A 14,296-nucleotide genomic window follows, 5' to 3' on the forward strand; every position below is an offset into this window, starting at 1 on the left:
TAGTATGATACAAACAATAATTAAACTAGCATTACAAATCTACTCACTTTATGTGGGAGTGGACCTCACCTCACCCGGCAACTGCTCGGTAGTGGAGGCCCGCTCTATTTTAGGTAGAAGAAAACACACCCTTTTCAGTACAATGTGTGTTTTCCTTACTATAAAACCAATTTGTTGACATAAAAAACTGCAAGACCAGTGGCCAGAAAATAGGACTAGAAATGATGATGAATGTAGGTTTTCAGACTGACCTGATAGGACCAGGTCTAGTAAAAATACCAACAGGTTGTTATGGAGTAGTTAGTTAAAAAGGGTCATGGGTCCCATGCACACTCTAGAAACCATTGTAAAGAAATACTAAGTGCTGGGATATCCATGACAAATTCTACTACCCCAAAATATGAAAAGGTGTTGTCAAATTATAATAACCCAGTCTATTAACAAGGTGTATAGGCAAAGTCCAGTTGTCAAAGTCTCACCTGTCCGTCGGTACCTCTGTCGTTGACCAAGCTGAAGGGGAGGTGCAGCAGTCTATGAGACACTTCCTTATATAGCGTCCCTGATTGGATGATAACCATCACCTGACTAGCTGGGGAGAAGGTAAGAAGCACTGGGCATGTGCGAGAAATCAGTATTCGCCAGCACCATAAGTGCCCATGCTCCGTACTGAAACACACCACTATCTGGCTCATGGGAATTGTAGTCAGGAAGTGTTGCATACCATTCTCTGTGGGAGCCATCATAAGTGAAGCCCACAAAATATCTTATGGCCAGATACTATTCTCATAAAAGTTTAGACCAATGCTTTTTAGTTTTGACCCCTGTGTATTATGTGCAAAACTGAATATGTCCCAACTCAGTAAATTAATGCCATACTAGATTGATGGTAGTGTTCAAAAAAGATTGATGGTAGTGTTCAAAAAAGACCATCTGCGCATGCGTTCGCGGTAGTGTCTCAAAAACGGCACTACCCGCAGAATATGCGCATGCGCGCGCGGTGTAGCAGTTCTTATTTATAACTTCAGCCGCTGCTTAACATAAGAGTCGTGAATGCAATCGTAGTGGTTTAGGCTGAAGATGAAAAGAGAATGCGCATGCGATGTAGTGTCTAAAAAGCGGCACTACCCGCGAAATCTGCGCATGCGCAAAGGAAGCGGTATTGAAAAGATTGACACAAGTGTGATCTAAGTATTTTCTAGATCATGTTCTGATGCTATACATGCAAAGCAATGCGCAATTACCATAGTGGAAAAGCGCATATATATCATATATGTCCTGGACAAATACCCCATTAGTAGAGCTTTTCTGAAAAAACAACAGTATTGGTTGGAGAAATACCCACACTTCATGGCGGTATATATAGTCACTGTATATAGTTGGTAATACCCCTACAAGAATGAAAGGTCATACATGAATCTTATTCCATATGTAGCTATGCGGAATATTTCACCCTGATAAGAGAAAGAAAGGGTCTTGATGCTTAAATAAAGGCATAAATGGTCATAATTGTGATACAAGTAGACACCAACATGTAATGTTGAATCGAAAAAATGTAATGTTGAATCGAAAAAGGCCCAGGATTGGTTGCCCAGTCCCTATAATGCCCCTTAGTGAAAGACCCGAAAGGTGGATCTAGTGTTGACATTCAGAACACTGTTGGGGCAGCGGAAGAGAACAAACAAGTGAATGTCTAAAGAGAGACCCATAGTATTTCATCATTGAGACCCCTGACATCTGTCTGAAGACGAAAAATCCATTTTTGTTCCTTTATAAAAAGGAATCTCGCCACATCAGTAATATGTGGAGGTATAAAGGGTCGTTCCAGGACCACCCACTGTAACTGGTCAACCTTGTGTTTTAATTCTAGAAAGTGATTAGTGAGTCCTGTTGACTGCTTACTGCACCGAATAGTACTTTTGTGTTCACTAATTCTCAGTTTGATTTTTCGAGTGGTGTACCCAATGTACCTCAGTGAGCACGGGCATGTGATCATATATATCACCCTGTCCGAATTACAATTCGTGTGAGTGTTCAAAATCCATGGGCGTGTCGTACCAATGTCCACCATTTCTGTTTTCCTAGTCTGTGGACTGACACTACAAGAACCACAAGAGTAGTGTCCACGAACTGCTGGCATACTCCTTAATGTATTGACACTCTCACAACTCCCACTCTCATTCCTAGGTCTGGTATGTACAAGCCTGTCACACAGACTAGGACCTTTCTTAGTGGAGGGGAGGGAAATCCTCTCCGTGGCAACATTAAGAATCTACCAATGTCTGCGTATGGTTTTCTGCACCTGATTAGATAGGGTGCTAAATGTATTGACAAAGGTAAGTCGATTAAGGGGGTCTTTCTCAATGCGTGTATCCAATGATGCCCCTCGGTCATTATTGAATGCTCGTTTCCACGCTTGTCTGACCAAAAGTTTTGGATAGTCTTGATCTGCCAATTGATAGGCCAAAACCGTGGCATGCTTCTCAAATAGCGGTTTCTCTGAACAATTTCTTCTCAGCCGTAAAAACTGTCCAACGGGTAAGTTCTGCCGCAGAGCCTTTGGATGGTAGCAGTTGAAGGCTAACAGAATTTTTAGCCATGGGTTTTTTGTATAAATCATAACGTAGTCTACCATCCATTAGAAAGATGCTGATGTCTAAAAAGGACAACTGGGTGCTAATAAAGTCCACTGTGAATCTGAGGAATGGATTCTGGCTGTTCAACCAGACGTGAAATCCTGAATCTCATCCGTTGTCCCACGCCATACCACCAGAATGTCATCTATGTATCTCTTCCACAGCACCACATGATGTAAAAAAGGGTTGCTGTGGTCGAGAACATGCTGTATTTCAAAGAGGTAGACATACAAGTTTGCCAAACTGGGGGCAAAAAATACTCCCCATGGATGTCCCAGAGATCTGGAGATAGATTTGCTGCTCAAACTTGAAAAAGGTCTCCATCATCGCCATACGTGCACACTCCATTATAAAATGAACCGGAGTGATGCTATCTAGATCGTGTGACTCCAGGAGACCTCTTTTTGTTTCCAGAGTTTCCTCCTGTGGTATGCACGTGTAGAGCGACTCTACATCAAAACTGACTAACAAGCCAGTGGCAGGGTCAAACTCAGTTTCTGGAAGTAGACGTAGGACGTCAGTCGTGTCCTGTAAGGAAGTGGACATCTTCTTGACCAATGGTCTTAGGAAGTAGTCCACAGAAGTGGAAAGTGGCTCCAACAAGGAGCCAATGCCCTTTGGACACCCCTGCACCCTTGAAATTATTCTCAATTTGCGAATCGCAAATTGAGAATAACTTCCTATTCCTTCCTATGGGCCTCCTGGCCCATAGAAATGAATGGGAAAGTATTTCTTAATTGCAAATTCGCAATTTGCGAATTCGCAATTAAGGAATATCAAGAAATTGCTAAGAAATTGCGATTTTTTTGATACATACCATTTGCGATTCTCAAATAGCGATTCTCAAAAAATTGCTATTTGAGAATCGCAAATAGGTATCTTGATACATCTCCCCCTTTCTTTTTTGCTGTGTGGGGGAACCACCCTAGTAGGCAATGAGCTGGTGAGTGAGGAATCTCTTTACCAATGACCTCAGCTACTGTGTGTACCACCCCCTCCCAGTATCACTTAGGCAGGGGCAGGCCCAGAACATATGCAGAATATACACTTGTACTTCGCCACAGAATTGGCAGGCTGCTCCTTCCCTCTGAAAGTATTCGCTGATTCATTCAGGGGCCAGGTAGGCTCTATGGGGGACATAATAATTTATCAACTTGAAGCGTGTGTTTCTAGATACTGTAGGTATCCTAGTAGTATGTTATCCCAGTCATTTGTCGGGACAGGGTGTGCAAGTCCTCTTCCCACTAGAGATGTAGCGCCTCCAATGGACACAGTCAATCTGCATGTCATGCCCTATACAGATAGGAACCCACTTTAATAGTACCCACAGTTAGGGCTATGTAGTAAAAGCTGTGTTGGGATGGAGGCTTTGCAGATCTCATCTTCCAGTGCTTACCGATTGCTGGTGTCAGTGCCCTATGTAGTAAGAAATGCCCCCGTAACAATCTACACTCAATTTGGAGCTCCTCAAATTGTCGCAGCTCAGTGTCTCTGTAGAGGTCGCCCATTTTTGTCACCCCAGCTTCTATCCAAGCTTCCTAGTCCTGCCAGTTGCCCCCGTGTGGACGTGCCCATAGCATGCCTAAAGGAATGTCCGGTGAGTATGGGACTCCAATTCTTTGCAATCCCCAAAGCCACCAACTTGTCTGCACTTTCAGGGCATTAGGATCTTTCCCAGCTGGTCTGTTTACCCTGAGGAATACCTGTAATATATCGCGTAGTGGTGGCTCAGTCATTCCCGGGTTTTTGTTTTGTTGTCTCCCAGAGATATGCTGCTATGTAGTAGCTCTCGAAGTCCGGGGCTCCCATATTGCCTGCTTCTGTCAGTCGTTGCATTGTTGTGAGGGCAAATCTACGGCGCCCCCTGCCCCAAACAAAAGTCTGGATCTGGGAGCTCAGTTCCTTGAGAAAGGCCATGGGGATCCACAGTGGGAGTGCATTAAAAAAGTATAGCAGGCGGTGAAGTGCCACCATTTTGACAAGCTCAATCCTGCCAGCCATGAGAGCGTCAGGGTCTGCCAGAAATCTATAGATGCTCTCAATCCCAGCAAGGCTTTCCCTATGTTGCCCTCATAGAGTTCCATCCAGGGATGGTAAATGTGGACTCCCAGATACCACAGACAGCTAGGTTCCCACCGCAGGATCCCGAGGCCCCTCTTCGGTGTTCCCCCTGCAGTGTCGGGAAGAGTCAAAACTTTTGCCAGCTCACATTAAGCCCTAAGATGGAGACAATTCTCTCCAGTAGTGCCCGGGCTTCCGTCAAGTTGTTGTCTCCCCTTTCTAAAAACACAGCAGATCATCCGCATAAAGTGCTATGTGATGGCAAGCTTGGCTAACTTTTAGTCCTCTATAGGGATTCCCTGCTAAAGCCGCAATTGCTAGGGGCTCCATGGCAAGGGCAAATAACAGGGGGAAAAAGGGGCATACTTGTCTTGTGCCAATCTCTACCGGCCATCTTCTCGATATGGTCCATCCCGGACGTACAGTGTATGAGAGTCAAGTCCACTTAACAAATCCTTCCCCCAGTCCCATGTTCGCCATCACTTCGTACAAGTAGGGCCATTCTAGGCTGTCAAATGCTTTTTATATGTCGACCGCGAAAATCACTGCTGTTTACCGGTCCTCCCTTTTCGCCTCTAGGATAGCTAGCAGGCGTCTGATATTTCCAGCTGTGGTGCGAGTTGGGATGTACCCAGCCTGTTCCGCGTGCACCAGTGTGGTCATGAAGGGTAGGAGGTGGGTAGTGAGGATCCAGCTTAGAATTTTGTAATTGATATTCAACATGAATAGTGGGTGGTAGGCCGCCTTGTCGTGAGCAGCTTTATTAGGCTTCCGGATGGGGACTATAACAGCCTGTTTCATGGTGTCTGGAAGGGAGCCTGTATCAACCGCAGCCTCATAACGCCTCATGAGGTAAGGAATTATTTCAGCTGAATATGTGGAGTAAAACTCTACTGGGAACCCATCGCTGTCTGGGGTTTTATTGTGTATTATGTTCTTAATCTTAAATGGAACAGCAGTTAATGGCATTTGCAGTTGATGCACTCTGAATGATGCACAAGGTGTAAGAATCAGTAACTAGATCAGGTAACTTATGACCATTAATTCCACTTTCACCCTGATCCTTGTAAAACTTGATTTCTGTCTTGTAGCTTGGCAGAAAAGTGACTGCACAATGTTTCTCGGCTTGTACCAGTACCAAAACTCTAAGTCATTTCAATATTGTAAATTGGCCTTTGGGATGGGGAATCAAGAAAGACAAAGCTACTTCAAGTTGTGACATTGAGGCCTGAAATTATTAGACCAGCTTTTATTTGGGAGTGGGCTTGCTTGGTTGGGTTCTCACCCAGCCCCTGTCAAATTATGGGGGCAGAAGCACTATCGAATGAGCCTGCTGCCTGTGCGTGGCAGGGCAGGTGGAACTTTGCATTCTGCTCCCCCTCACTGCTCCTAGTGCAGATGGGAGCTAAGAAGATTCTGGCTCCACAGCACAGAACCTGCTGTGGCCACGGGGGGCCATTGTAGCTTCCCCTGTGGCCTCTAATGCATCCGCCAACCACAATGTTGTCATCAATGACGTCAGTTCAGTTCTATGGGGGACTGGAAGGCACGGAGTAGCTCTGGGAGTGTTTATGAGGCAAAGATCGCAGGGGGGACTGGCCGTCCATGATTTTGAGACCTATTACCCGGCGGCACAGTTACAATGGTTCACCAGATGTATAGCAGGCAGTCTAAGGGGGATGGAAGAGCTGCAGACCGATTCCCCACCACTGAGACTGCTGTCTCAAATTGTGTTAAAGCTCCCCATGCGACTTAACACTTTGCCTTTGGAAGTACAAATAGTGCTGGAATAGGAGTTTGAGGTGGGTGTGGATTAACAGCCTGATTCATCAAGCCGAAATCGGCTCGCAAAGGGCCAGATTCTGAGAATCTGGCCCTTTGCGAGCGCTATTTTTGCATTTGGGATTCATCATCCCAAATGTAAAAATCGGTAATAGCGATTTCGCTATTTTGCGAGGAATTACATTTAAGGAATCTCTATTTGAGATTCCTTACATGCAATTCATCATCCATTTAAAAATTGCGAATTCGCAATTTCGGCCTGCTATTTACCGCAAGGTCAAACCTCGTGGTAAATAGCGAAAACTTAGAAAAATGCTTTTAAAAGCATTTTTCTAAGTTGCATGTTGCACACACACATGTCCTTTGGACATGTGTGTGCGCAACACCTGTTTCAATTTGCATTTAAGGGGTGCTACAGGGTGTCCTTTGGACACCCCTGGCACCCTTTAAATCGCTATCTTATTTGCGATTAGTTAATTGCTAATCGCAAATAAGGAATACTCCCCATTCATTCCTATGGGCCTTTTGGCCCATAGGAATGAATGGGGAGTTATTCCTTATTTGCGATTAGCAATTAGCTAATCGCAAATAAGGAATGTGTAGGAATCGCATTTCTTTATGCAATTCCTACATGAATCCCGTTTTGCAAGTCCTTAATAGCGATTCGTTATGAATCGCTTTTAGGGGCTCGCAAAACGGGAGATTGATGAATCAGGCTGTAAGTGTCCATACGCTCCAGAAATCCCTTTACTGCTTTGCAAGGCATTACCTCGTGGAGGAGCCTGGCTGGGGCTGGAAACTTGGGAAGACATGGGACTCCAAACATTAGGGAACTTATTTGAGGAAGGCACCATGATTCCATTCCAGGACCTTCAGGTGAGTTATGATGACTTACTCGGGGATTCATTCCTCCTACACTCAGTGCTCACTGCAGCCATACGAAAGCACTGGAGGGAGGGGCATTCTGAACCGCAGTTGTCAATGGTGTACCAATATGTGGGGACATTAAAGGCGGTAACATGTTTAGACAGGCGTATGACCCAAGAAGCAATGCTCCTGTTGACAGCACTGAGACAAAAGTGGGAGACAGACTTAGGGGAAGACATTAGAGAAACAAATTGGGTGTAACTAGTGGAAAGTGCATGGAACACACCAGGAATGCCAGATTCCAGCTAGTAAACGTCTATATCCTACACAGAGCATATCTCACCCCAGCAAAGATTAACAAATACTTTGAGACTCAATCTGCAGCCTGTCCGCATTGTAATTGGGAAGGAGCTAACTTTTGCCATATTTTCTGGAGCTGCCCACAGATGGGACATTTAGGGGAGGGAATCACTTAGGTACTGACTGATGTGGCTGATAGCGAAATAGAGATAACCTGGAAAACCTGCCTGCTGCACAGGTTCCCCCATACAGCAAAGAACAAAGTAACAAGCACATTTTTGGACCTGGGGTTCTCACTAGCTAAGAGAGATATTGCTATGCACTGGAAGGCAAAAAGGGGCCAAGTATAACAGTATAACTAAATGGCAGACAGAACTTGTTAAATGGGCAGATTGTGAGGGTAGAGCCAGAATGCAGGCAGTGAAAAGAGCTAAGAATGAGAGAGTGGAGGAGACAGCGAGAGTGTGGGAGGCACTGGTGGTATCACTAAGGAACCCAGAGGGTACAGTAGCTGACGACCGGGTGTAGGAGGTCACCGAGAATTCAGGATAAAGCATGAACTCTTAAGCATAATACTGAGCTGGTCTTTAAGCTACTTAATGTAAGGCATGAGTAAACCGACTGTGAAACTATGCTAGATGCACTGGACTCGTGACCCGTGAACCATGACATGTAGGGGGAATACCTGATTACCTGGAGCAGTCGCACATTGAGAAGTGGCACGACCTGGAGGGATGGATTGGAGGGGGTAAGAAGAGTAGGGTAATATGGGGTAATAAGTGTACATACTAAGCAGTTCAAAGTATTGGAGTTTAGACCTGTATGGGATGGGGTTATTTCAAGAACTAGAGGGAGGTCTGATCCTGGTTGCGGGGCACCTTCCAGTTAAATGAGGCATGTAGGGCATAGCGGATTGTATCTCCTGAGTTAATGTCTCTGCTATTGATTTGTAATAACTGAATATGTTTGTAAACCAAATAAAGTCTGTTTAAAAAAACAAAAATCAATGACGTCAGTTCAGTTGTGATCAATAATTCTATCAATGATTCCTAAATGTAACGTCACATTAACCTTAGGTTTTTTCATAGAATTTCTAGGATTTGCTTAACACATATTAATATTTTATTATCATACATGAAGCTAACCCCGGACTGTGGCCAGGCCCTGCATTCAACCCCTAACGGGCAGGTAACTGCATGCCATGCATGGTATGGCCTGCAGACAGGCCCTACGTCCAACCTCCTGTGGGCAGCCAACTCCACTGCAGCACATGGACTTCTGGCATACGAATGTGTGCAGTTGATTCCTGGACGCACTCAGGTACAGTTAATGATCACAACAAAAAAATATAAAAAATGAGCCTATTGGGTCTCTCAAAGGCGAGCATATCATCTATCACCTTTCTTCAAAAATCACCAATATTATTAATGTAATGTATATGTCAGTAATTCACACAATGCAGTATTTAATAATAGGAATATTATGCAAATATGTAATAAAGTTTTAATAAAAAACATGTCTGTGTGTCTTTTTTTCTTAACTTAGTTTATATTATTTCCTTTTGCAGGGTGATAAATGTTAAAAACTCAGGGACTTTTGTTTATAAAATCGACATGTGTTTCAGACTTTCTTTTAATTCTTTAAACATTTTTCAGCCCACAAAATAAAATTATAAAAACAGCAACCCACAAGAAGACCTTGGACTCCAGCTGAACAGCATAGAGCCCCATTAAGGAGTGTTTTAAAAAAATACTTTAAATTTTCCTCGGTTCATGGATTTAGTGACCCAGGAGACTTACTTTTTGAAAAATATTGCTAGACTGTCAGCTACACTCCCAGAGCCCCACAACATTAACAAATGTGTGGTGATGTCCCTTACCAAGCTGAAATAAAAATGTAAACAGCCCTTGCATGGTATTATGGGGTGCTCCTTCAAGGAGCAACAAATTATAAGTGGACCACTCCTGTCGTTCATTTCATATTCAGTTTATTTCTGTGGGTGTCTTGGTGTGACACACATCTTTTATTTTATTTGGGGACTGCAGGGGGAACCGCAGGATTCTCACGGCCCCAGCCAGCACACATTTTTTGCGTGTTGGTGGGAGCAGACATATTTTTTGTTAAGTGGGTGCACCTGTGCACATACAACTCTTTGTTTAGTTGGTGCTGTTGGGGATGCTCCAGGACCCCACAGTCTTATCCAGATACCCTTGCAGAAGTCAGACACTTTTCTTTATAGATGAGTGCTGGGGTGCCCACCCACAGCAATCCCACTGCAGGGGACGTTGTTGGGCACTGGTGAAACACTAAGTTAAAAAGGTACCCTCAATTTGCCAGACTATAAACACTATCACTGAGCCAAAATTATATCAGAAAATAACGATTGCCTCCAAAGTGGTACTTAAAAAACAAACCAAAATGGGTCAGAAGTAAGGAATATTTTGCCTATGATAACTATCCAAGCAGCTGGTGTGGCAATCAGAGACGGCTCCCCCACTGTGGCAGAGGAGTGCCGCCCCACAGCTTTCTTGCAGTGTGCGAAATAGAAATTGGTAATAACTTACAGTTATTACCATTTTATGTTTAGTTACAGGGAGGCGGGTCGACAGGGTATCTGCTCTGTGAGCAGGGTAGGAGTAGTGTGCCCACTCCTGAGGGCTCAATGACCGTTTGGTAGGCCCTCTGGGGTAGACCAAACCAGTCATGCCCTTTCACCATGCAGGTTGCATGAACATGGCCTCCCTCTAAGCCCCTGGCTGGGCGGCGTCCCCACCAATCTCAACGCTTCTATTGCAGTGTTGTGATTGGCTTAGGGGAGGGGAGGGAGGCTGCCTGCTTCCTGTTCCTGCCAGATGGTAAAATCAAAAGGCAGCGTTAACTTGAGGTTGGGCTGACAAAAATACAGTTACAGGAGGCTCTTTAGACAAGACTTCCTGCCAACAGACAAATCACAATCCACTACAGGGAACCATAATCACCATTAAGGTTTTAAAACTCAAGGCTTAAATATACTACTTAAAGCTACCTGACTGTCAGGATTCCTCTAGATTGTTGACAAGAAGTTTGTTGCGATTTATGGGACCTTTGGACAACGTGGATTGACGACAATGATTAGGAAATTTGGTTGGGAGAATTGTCACACGGAGACTGTTCAGAGTGACACTAGGCAGTGAAATGTAAAACATTTTAGGAAACTGACAATATATTGACAATGCATTGACTAACAATAGATTAAAATCGAGGTCACATTAGCCTCAAGTACAAAGGGACAGAGGAATAAGATGCCAGGACATCAGTTATTTGTTGAACCTATGACAAGAACTAAACCCTGTGGAAAGGATCTAGCACAGTCCAAAGCCTGAATCATAATTATTCTGATAGGCTCCCACTCCGGTTATTTGAAGGGCACAAATTGGCATTTAATGTTATTTTAACTAACACATTTTAAAGAGGAGGGTAAGCCTGATCTCCAACACCATGTGAATTTGGTTTATGCTGAACCACTGCGCAGTGCATTACCTGCCCCCTTTGTGTAAGATCACTGTAGGAGACCACCCCATTCACCCTCACCCAAGCCAAGATAATGTTAAAAGATCATCCCCACTCCTTATCTACACTGACAAACTCTACACATTGTAAATATCAGCCAGACCAATTATATGTAGTACACTGAATGGTATTGCAATAATTACGCATATAAAAAGTCCATTATGAACATAACTCTATTCTAGAAATCCCCTGAAGTTCCAGCCTCTTATACAAGCTGTCTCCAGCATCCTGCCAGAATCCAAGGTATGGCTCTTAAAATGAAAAAACAAATCTCAGAGCTGGGATGTACTCGTTTTTTAATAACGCATTTTATTGTTTTCTGCATAGACATAGCGTAAATACTGTATAAGGCTGTGGCCCTTGTAGCCTCTCACCAGAGCACAGGGTCCTGTTTTCGAAGGGTTACCTATGTATCAGAACACAATACAGTTTTAGTTGACATCAACATGAACAAAAAAACAACAAAAGGTACCTTGTGTAAGGGGGGGCGAATTACCAACACACACAGTGGCACAGGTAGGGAATAAAGGAGACCTCACTTTCCGTTGCTGGGTTGGACAGGGAGCCACGAGCGACCTCCGCCCCTTTATTTATAGACTTCTGGCCACGCCTGGCCAGAAGTTGATACATGGTGTGAGAGTGCTTCCAGGTCTCAGCCGAGACCCGCGAAACACTAGACTGCCACACCTTGCATAGCCCATCCAGGGGCAGAAAGTCCCGTCTCTCTGTAATGGTGTTCAACATGGAAGTCCAGCACTGTTTTTCCACGGAGTCCAAATACGATCATATTTATGTGGGACCCCCTTGTCCTTTGTTGCTGGAATATGAATTTACCTTGCAAAAACTAAAACAGGAACAGCTGGTTTAATTAAAAACTTACGCCAGGAAATATTCAAAGCAAGGTTTTTGTGGACTGTCTCAACATACATTTGTTCTTTGGAACATCATAAACCAATTTATTTTATCAGAAAGGAATGTTGGCTTAGTCATGAGGTGTAAAACATGGCCAATGATAGTGAATGCAGTAGGTCTCTGCTTTGCATGGACACAATGAGGGCCAGTGGGTGAAGCGTCCTGATGTACGGTATGGGGAGCATGTGATCGCTCTGTGTAATGTATGAGGTGTGCTCTGATTGGCTGAGTGTTCCCAACTTAATGTGGCATCTAGCTTTATGGTGTTTTGGGAATGCTTGCACCCCTCCGGCCATATGTGCTTTATTGGGGCCAATCTCTTGGGTCTATTGTGGTGTTGCTCGTATCTGTGGGACTAATCTGGGTTTTTCCTGTTCGCCTGTTTGTCCGGCTGGTTACGTACCAGCCCACATGTGATCTGTCAATCAGTAGCTTCAATCATAGGTCATAGGCCATGCTGACCACGTATTTCTCACTCGTGGTTGATGGGGAGGTCATCTTGGGAGATTTCGACAACAGTGACTTGTTCTTGTTATTTATTATACATGTATTGTTGTGTAGATTTACATCGATATTAACATTCCCCTCTCTAGTGAATTTACAGTTACATTATTCACCCCACACTTCATGACAGTCACATTTTTGGGGGATTATTGTGTCTTAGGGGCCGATTATGATGGCGGACGGACCTGAGTCCGTCCGCCACCGTAGAGTAGGAGGGACCGTCCGCAGGGGCTGCGTCGGTCCCTCCGTGCAGATTAGGATGTGACCACCAGGGTGGCAGTCACATCCTCAATCTTTAACATTGCGGCGGGTGCAGATTCAAGCTGCACCCGCCGCAATGTTAAAAATGCAGGCACGGCATTTGCGTGCACAAAGCAGCAGGCACCGCGCGGTGCCTGCAGCTTTGTCCACGCAAATGCAGGGGGGTACCATAGGTACCCCCCATGTGCACCCCCCAGCCCCCCTTCACCAAGGGGGCCCGCAACAGGCCCCCGAAGTCAATGTCCGTATGATTTTCCACGGCGGAAAAGCCGCCGTGGAAAAGCATATGAATTCCGCCATCCTAATATGGCTGGCGGTGTCTGATAGACACCGCCAGCCATGTTAATGCTTTTCCGCCGCGGTCGGAATGCGACCGCGGCAGAAAAGCGGCGGACAGATTCAAAGACCCACCAGCCATCCTAATTTGGCGGTGGGTCTTTCCAGCATCCGCAGCGGTTTTCCCGCATCCTCCGGGCCGGCGGTGGCTTCCGCCGGCCCGGAGGATGCGGGAAATCTGCCATCCTAATGACCCCCTATGTTTTGATTACTACTTCTTCTCTATTAATTTACATTTTACCCATTTGGAGGTCTGCGTTTTTACAGCAGTAAACAGTACAAGAATGAGAACCGTCAGCAATGACGTACACAGTCCCACAAACCACTGGGGGTGCAGGCAAATCAGCATTCATACCATTCCTGCTTTGGGGCACGCATGTCTATTTGGAATCAGTTTTTGGATGGCAAGAGTGAGCATCCCGTTATCCATGTCATTGCCTGGGATGAAAGTACAGCAGGATGCACACATTCCTCTCTCCATTGCGGTAATCAAGGCCAATAAATATCAGTGTTATTTCACCATGAGGCGGATGGCTCTTAGGCCCATATGTATCAAGCCTTTTTTCCCATTTGCAAATGGGCAGATTCTCAGAATCGGCTTGTTTGCGAATTGGAAAAAGCCTTTCGGGATGTATCATCCCAAAAGGCCATCGCAAAATAGAGAATTGCAAAATTTGCGATTCTCTATTTTGCAAATGTATGTGTGCAAAATGTGCACAGATGCATATTTCAGGGGTGCAACAGGGTGTCCTTTTGGCACCCTTGCAACCTTGAAATTGCATTTTCAATTTGCGATTCTCTAATTGGTAATCGCAAATTAAGAATGTCTTCCCATTCATTCCTATGGGCCTCCTAGCCCATAGGAGTGAATGGGAAGGTATTCCTTGTTTGGGAATATTAATTTGCGATTCGCATATAAGGAATATGTAGGATTCTCAAACTTTTTTGCAAATCCTACATATATGGCATTTTTCCATTCTCTAATTGCGATTCGCTAAAAATCGCAATTTGTGAATTGCAAAACTTTTTTGATGCATTTGGCTCTTAGGTCTTCCTTTATTGTGATACGGTCGAGCTCAGTACTATTCATA

The sequence above is a fragment of the Lissotriton helveticus genome, chromosome 5_1 (genome assembly GCF_964261635.1).
Source record: "Lissotriton helveticus chromosome 5_1, aLisHel1.1, whole genome shotgun sequence".
Classification (NCBI taxonomy): domain Eukaryota; kingdom Metazoa; phylum Chordata; class Amphibia; order Caudata; family Salamandridae; genus Lissotriton; species Lissotriton helveticus.